At 47.4% G+C, this 8,136-nt stretch overlaps 1 non-coding gene across 1 annotated transcript; it reads right to left on the bottom strand.

Annotated features, from left to right (window-relative positions):
• Positions 1 to 2,497: 2,497 nt before the first annotated feature.
• On the bottom strand, positions 2,498 to 2,570 carry trnar-ucu (transfer RNA arginine (anticodon UCU)). Its single transcript has one exon. It is a non-coding gene; the product is annotated as a tRNA-Arg (tRNA).
• Positions 2,571 to 8,136: the final 5,566 nt, after the last annotated feature.

Raw genomic sequence — 8,136 nt, 5'->3', positions numbered from 1 at the left:
GCCAAGGTGTAACAGGGAAACAACACAGTCTAAGGTCTTTCTGACAAATTATCACATCATCCTTTCAGTTCTCAGACTCTCTTGGTGCCTGACAATGAACAGAGATCGGTTCCTGCCCAAGTACAAAATGCCTTTTTTGTCACGACACAGAACTTTGCGAAATGTCAAAATTCCAATCGTTTGTTGGTTCTTTTCTCTCTGCATAGACTGTACACAACTGATTTAGAACCTGTGTGTGCGTTACTATTTGATCTTTTATGAATAAAGTATATTTTTTAAATTATCAAAATCTGGAGAGAGAGAAAATCTGCACGAAACTGCGAGACCCCCCTTTGTGGAAAAGAGCCAGCCCTATATCGGGACAGGAAGGAGATTCCAATGGCCCAGCATGGATTGTTCCAGTTAATACCCTCGCCTCCTTGACCACAAAGTGAAGTGGGAGATGGCACGGAGCAGGGTGACACTAGGCACACGGACACACAAGATGGCCTCTGAGCCATAAGTTGGCCACTTGGCACACAAGATGGCCGCTGGACCACAAATGGAGAGAGACAGCAGTGCAAACATAGACACTGCCTGGGGCCACCAGAATGCCAGCACATTGCACTCACAACCGAGTTGATTAGTTTAAGGCGGATGGGAGAGACAATACACATGAATAACATACACTGCCCGCCGAAGGGTCTGGGTCAGACAACAGCTTTGATAGAAATGTTAGATACAGCCTCAATACAGAGTGATAATAGCCAGGGCTGCAGTAATCGTCCTTCTCAGGAAGAGCGATTAGCGCCCATTACTACAGCAACTGACTTCAGCGCAGACGCTGAAACTGACAACAACTGCACTGAAATTAACAAAGGCCACGCTGGAACTGACAATAACTGCACCGAAACGATCAAGGATTCTGCAATGTTTACAATAAACAAGCCATGTTACAGAGACAATAACCTCATCACTGACCTATTATATCACAAAATGTATAACAGTATCTTGACCATGTGCTCCGGGTTGAGAGAAGAATCACAGCTGACCACTGTGCTGTTGGTGCTGCTCTCTCCCCGGAGCTCCGGGATTTCCTTGGACAATAAACTCTGTTGGTGAACCCCGACTCTGACTCAGAGCCTGGTGATTTTCAGCAGTTGCCTTCCCACAAATGTTTGTCCAATCTGTGGATGTGGCACTCCAAGTTCTCCAACGATGGCCTAACTACCTCACATCTCCATCATAGCCTCCTTGCAATTGTATTCAATACCTTGACTAAGAAAGGTAAGGACCCAAATGCATAGCCACAGACCCATCAGTTCCAACCTTGAACACCCAGATTTCAATCATTTCCATTGACATATTGGACATCATCATAAATACCAAACATGCAGGTAATCTGTTGTTCAAGTGGTAATGTTGACAGAATATAGCTTAGACTGATACCAACATAACCAAAACAGAAGCTGCTTTGTCCATAGATTGGTAGCTCCATCTGTTGGAGCCCCAGTGATCTCATAGATAAGGCACTAACTTCCTAAACCAGTGATTGTGGGCTCAAGTCTAATTTGGGGTTTTGATTTTGTTGAAATCTTCACTGTGCAGCTGATCTCAATCCTGTGTGGTCAGGTGACCATGGCAACAAAATCAGGCATTCTCAATTGATCCTCATCTGGAGAAATTTGACCTGACAGAAAATTGGTCAAACTAAATTAAACAGCAGCTCTCAGCTCCAGAGAACAGTGCAACTAAAATCAAAGAACTACAATGTTTCAAGAAGAACCAGTTCCAACCAGACTGTGGGTTGAATATTGGAGAAGTGTCAGCCTGAGTTAATCCACTTTATAGCTCCTGGCATGACAACAGTGAAGGGTATTGGTGTGACCCCATTGGATGATGTGAACCCAGCTCATGACCGTATTGGCCAAAGCCTCAGAAGATTCTGGAAGATCAGGGACAGGAGAAGAGGAAAACACACCTGAATGCCAAACCTTAGCAAAGCCTTGACTGGGTCCTGCAGTGGAGCTCTGACCATCTGCTCCAAACCTGTTCATAAAAGACTTCGCGTGAGAAGGGCAGGCCATTCAGCCCATCACATCCACACTGACCCTCTGAAGAGCATCTCATCCAGGCCCAACCCCTATCCTCTCACCCTGCATTCCCCAAAGCCAATCCACCGAACCTGCACATCTTTGGACTGTGGGAGGAAACCAAAGCACCCGGAATACCCCATGGAGAGAATGTGCAAACTCGACACAAACAGACACCCAAGGGAGGAATCGAAGCCAGGTCCCTGACACTGTGAGGCAGCAGTGCTACCCACTGAACCACCATGCCATCCCCAGGAGAATCTCAGTAGGTTTTCAGCCATTGTGACTGTGCTTTCTCTTTCAAAGAATTCACCTCAATCATGCAAATCTTGTGTAAGAAATCATTGGGCACCACTTCCCATCAACTGAATGCAGATTTTCCCAAAGTAGACTAGCAATCAAGTTGACACAGGGCAAGTGACAGACACCCCAGATGGGACTCGAACCCACAATCCCTGGCTTAGAAGGCCAGTGCCTTATCCATTAGGCCACTGGGGCTACATGTGTGATGTTAAAATGGCAGCTTTTAAGTTTTGTTTTGTTTTGCACAAACACACTGACTGTGGCTCAGCCAGCACAGAGTCAGTGCCCTGGACTGAGGGGATTCTGAATCTCCTGGTTATATATGTTTTTCTCTTTACCCCCGCACTGCTGCCTAACTGTGGTAGTGCTTATATTTTCCCAGCACCCATGTTGTGTGTGTGCAGGTGTGAGACACAGTGAAAGACAACAGATGTACAAATCTTTATTCAATTCCCACCACCAGGAAGAAAGGAAACACCCGAGTGGCCAGTGACAAGCATCAAAGGGCAATGCTGTGTGACCAAACAGTGAGGGGGAGGGCACTCTCTGAACAGCTCAAGGATGTTGGTAGACACTGCGTGCTCCTTCTCCAGGGACACCCGGGCTCGAATGTAACCACGGAAGAGGGTCAGGCGATTGACCCGAACAACCAGTTTGGCCAGGCCCAGGAGCAGACCCACGAGGAGATCCTCTGACCAACCCTCCCCCCTCGGCACTGGGTGCCCAATGATGGGGAGTGTGGGGCTGAAGTCCAACCAGAAACGGAGGAGAAGGTTTCCCAGAAAGCTAAAAAGGGAGTGCAAGCGCCCTGTTCCATGGACTCCACAGCACCACAGAACAAGCAGTTGGGCTGGGAGTCCGTGAACCACCGCAATCTGCGGACTGCCGCGTGCAATACCCTCCAACCCAGATCCCCGTGAGAAAGGGGGAGGACTCCCATGTAGAGAGCCCTTCACTGGGGATGATCCCCACCGCCCGGTGGTAAATGGGCACGCCAGGGTGTGTCCGGGAGGTGGATGAGGGTGTGCAGCAGCAGTCTGTACAGGGCCCTCTGTGATACACCCCCGAAAGGGACAAAACTAAAACTCCAGAGACAGCTCAGGTTGTGGGGCACAGTCTCCCGCAGGAAGTACAGGACCCTGGGGCCAATGTGAAATTCCGTCCGGGCAGGAGTGAGTGCAGACAGGATCCCACCGCACACCTGAGCATCCTCCAACTGGGGCACTACGTGGGGTCTGAGCACCGTCGTTTTAAGGTGTCGGATGCTGGTGGCCACGTACCGGACGTCTCCCGCTGCCCTGCTCGCTATATCCTGCGGCAGCGTCCAGCCCAGGCCCACACCATCCAGTACGTCCCCGACCCTGGTCACCCTCACAGTCACGGCCCTCCCCTCCGACAGTCACTCGAACCCACGAGTACGGAGGTGCGGATTCCTGAGCAACGTCTCCCTGACGACAGCCGCTACTCCTGCCGGAGGGTAGGCGTGACGCGATTCGACCATGTTCCAGACCGTGAGCAGGTCCTGGTAAAAGACAGGCAGTGTCCTGAGAGTGACCTCCAAACCATCACGGTCCCTGAACAGGAGCTGAGTCTCGTAGTTGAGGTTACGCACCTGGTGGAAAAAATACGTCACCAGGGCCCCCCGCCCAGGGGGGGGCTCAATGTAAAGGTATCGCTGCAAGGTCTGAAGGTGGAACGTCGCTACCTGGGTGTGAACGCACACCAGCGACTGACCGCCCCCCTCAATATGGAGACTCAGGACCTGCGCAGTGACCCAGTGCATCTTTTTGTCCCAGAAGAAGTGAACCAATATTCTCTGGATGTCAGCGACAAAACCAGGAGGAGGGACCAAAGTGACCAGCCGGTACCACAGCATGGCAGGCACCAGCTGGTTTATGACCAACACTCGACTCCTGTGAGACAGCACTCGGAGCAGTCCTGTCCAGGGCGGAACCTGTAACTGGAGTGGGTGTGATGGTGGGGGGAATGGGGGTGGAGTCATGAGCAGGGGTAGTGTTCCCCTCGGGGTTCTGGGGGGTGGGGATAGTGACAGTGGGGTCTGTGGGGGGGCACGTCAGCAGAATGCAGGGGAGTGGTGGAAGTGGTGGTGACCAGGGAAGTAGGGGTGGCGGGAGTCACTGAGCATGTGGCATCAGCGATGATGTAAAGGGCGGAAGTGATGTCACGTGTGATGCATGAGGAATTGTGAAGGTTGGAAGTGGTTGTGGGAGTGGCCATGATGGGGCGGAAGTGACATCATCAATCAGCGTGAAAAATTCAGTCAGCATGGATTGAGATGAAGTTGACATGAAATGAAAATCAGCAACAAGGCCCAGGCTTAAAACCCAAGCACCCCAGATGGGACTTGAACCAACAATTACCAGCTGAAGGAAGCCAATGCCTTATCCATTAGGCCCCTAGCCCTTCCACCTTGGACTCCCTGTGGAAAGTGTTGACCTCAAAGTATGGAGCAGCTACTGTCAAGGTGTAACAGTTAAAGAACACTGTCTAAGGCCTTTCTGACCAGTTATGACATTGTCCCTTCATTTCTCAGACCCTCTTGGTGCCTCAGAATGAAGAGAAATCGTTTCCTGCCTCAGTAGAAAGATCTGCCCGAAATTGCGAGACCCCCCCCTTTGTGGAAGAGAACCAGCCCTATATCGGGACAGGAAGGAGATTCCAATTTCTGGATTAGTGGTGCTGGAAGAGCACAGCAGTTCAGGTTGCATCCAAGGAGCTTCGAAATCGACGTTTCGGGCAAAAGCCCTTCATCAGGAATAAAGGCAGTGAGCCTGAAGCGTGGAGTGATCAGCTAGAGGAGAGTGGGGGTGGGGAGAGAGTCGCATCGAGTACAATGGGTGAGTGGGGGAGGGGATGAAGGTGATAGGTCAGGGAGGAGAGGGTGGAGTGGATAGGTGGAAAAGGAGATAGGCAGGTAGGAAAAGTCCGGACAAGTCATGGGGACAGTGCTGAGCTGGATGTTTGGAACGAGGGTGAGGTGGGGGAAGGGGAAATGAGGAAACTGTTGAAGTCCACATTGATGCCCTGGGGTTGAAGTGTTCCAAGGCGGAAGATGAGGCGTTCTTCTTCCAGGCGTCTGGTGGTGAGGGAGCGGCAGTGAAGGAGGCCCAGGACCTCCATGTCCTCGGCAGAGTGGGAGGGGGAGTTGAAATGATTCCAATGGCCCAACATGGATTGTTCCAGTTAATATCCTTTCTCAGATGGATAGAGCTGGAGAGAGAGTAAAGATTGTGGGAATTTGGGAAATGCTGACAATCTGTTTTAATATTTTGTTAATAAAATCAAGTTGAACCGCAAACCAAATTTTGTCCCCCTTTGTCTGCATCACCAACAAGAATACTGAAGGAAAGTTGAGTTTAATTACATTGTGTTACGAATGTTCATCTGGTTGATCAGTGGAAATTAAAAGCCATGTCACACAACAGGCAGAGTCAATCTTTAGCTGAGTAGAAGTTCAGCAGAGAGAAACAGACTTACTTTGTGATATAATAGGTAATTCCTGTCCCATTGATCTATTAACTGCAGGGAACTTTCAGATACGTGGTATCTTTAGAGCAATTAAATATCCTCCCAAGATATATGCTTTCACTCTCAACTGAAGATGCTAAGAGCATTAACCAATAAATCAATGCCAAGCCAGTTGAAGTATTACACTTGGCACATCATCATCGCTGTAATTGCAGAATGCAGCATAACCTATTCCGTCTTCTAACCTACTGACAGCCTACTTTTCAGAAGTCTCCTTACACGACTCTGAAAACAAATTAAAAGAAACCAATTAAACCAAATAAGCACAAATTAAAATGTCCCAGTCATTTAAAAAGGCTCTGTAACAAAAGTCAAAATCTCCCATGAAAGCTTACACTTACAGAGTCACAGAGTTGTACAGATCCTTCGCTCCAACTCGTCCATGCCAACCAGATATCCGAAAGTTATCTAGTCCCACAAACCAGCATTTGGTCCATATCCCTCTGAAGCCTTCTTATTCATGTCCCCATCCAGGTGCCTTTTAAATGTTACAGAGTCTTAGAGTTATACAGCACAGAAACAGACCCTTTGGTCCAACTCGTCTATGCCGACCTGATATCCTGAATTAATCTAGTCCGACTTGCCAGCATTTGGCCCATATCCCTCTAAACCCACCCTGTTCATATACCCCCATCCAGATGCCTTTTAAATGTTTTGGAGGAGCCGGTGTTAGACTGGGGTGGACAAAGGTGCTACCTGAGCTGCATGTCAATATTTCCTGATTTTATTGCAGATTTCCAGCATTTGTGGGATTTATCTTTTGTATAATTTTTTTACGTAAGAATAGTGGAGACTTGAAAACATTGAATGGGACTTTTGATCATTAACCTCTTGGGAATTGTCTGCTATTGAATGATTTGATTCAGACTTTAGACAAGGTGCAATCATGACAATGTCTGTGGGATTATACTTATTATATATCAAGGAACAGCTCATCAAATAAGGCAATCCTCTGAAACATATGAATTCTCACCTCAAGTTTGGGGAGAAAGGTATAAAAGATCAGTATTAGATGGGGTGAGATCTGATCAACTTCAGAACAAGTTTGATCTTAAAACTACAATTCTACAGTGAAAGTGAAATATTGCGAAGTGTATGGTTAATTGTCCATGATATTTGTTCCTCCTTATTTAATTTCTTTCAGTATCTGTAGAGTAATTTATAAACATATATTTAAGAACCATTGTCATGCATTATTTTGGTAATTTTATAATTTGCCATTACTTTCTCTTCACCTTATTCAAGGAGAGTGTTTATTACAGTGAGTGATACCACACAGTATTTCAATTGCACTGAATTGGTTTTGAAAGATAACTCAATAAATGCAGGTTGATGCTGTCGATGGTTCCTGTCAATATATTTCGTTGACCTGTTCAGACGTGTTATGATGTTAAGTCTTAGGCAGAAAGAGGGAGAAGGTATAAGTAAGGTTCAAGAAACTGAAGACAGACAGAGCCCTGGAGATAACAGGAATGAACTCAAACTCGGAAATAGAGAATTTGAAGGGACCATGCGATGTTGATGGAAAACAGGATTAAGGAACCTCCAAGGCATTTTACAGAGGGATAATAAGCAACAGGTCGCCAGGGAAAGGGTATGTCTTCTCAGAGCAAAGGAGGGAATTTACACATGGAGCCGGAGGAAGTGGGTGAGGTTCTTAATGAATAAAGTGCATTGGTATTTCCAAAGGATTCTGGGTAGTCCAAGATGGAGGACGGGAAAAAGTTGTGACTGTAAGAGCTGCCCCTTTTTTGAGGCATTTTAGGTGTTGGGGGTGATTTCCTCAAATTCCAGGAGCAGCAATTACTGTTTTATTCTGCAACTTTGGAGAAAAAAACCTCAAAACAACGGCACTTTTAAAAGGAAGAAAATCAGACAAAGAAAGTGAGTACATGGTCAGGAGGGCGGGAGGGAAGAAACCTACACTGCTCACTGATATGGATAGGAAGGGTCGAGAGGGATATGGGCCCAGTGTGGGCGAATGGGACGGGATTAGATTAGGATATGTGGGCGGCATGGACAGGTTGGAGCGAAGGGTCTGTTTCCATGCTGTACATCTCTATGACTCTATGACATGGTGGATGGTGAGTCTTGTATATTGATATTCTAGAGCATATCAATATTAAAAAGGAGGTGTTGGGTGTTTTGAAAAGCATTAAGGTAGACAAGTCCCCAAGACCTGATGGAATCTATCATAGAATCCTGAAAGAGG

Source organism: Chiloscyllium punctatum, chromosome 18, assembly GCF_047496795.1.
Source record: "Chiloscyllium punctatum isolate Juve2018m chromosome 18, sChiPun1.3, whole genome shotgun sequence".
In the NCBI taxonomy this organism is placed as follows: domain Eukaryota; kingdom Metazoa; phylum Chordata; class Chondrichthyes; order Orectolobiformes; family Hemiscylliidae; genus Chiloscyllium; species Chiloscyllium punctatum.
The sequence above is the reverse complement of the archived record's forward strand: the minus strand, read 5'-3'. Positions and strand labels throughout refer to the sequence as shown.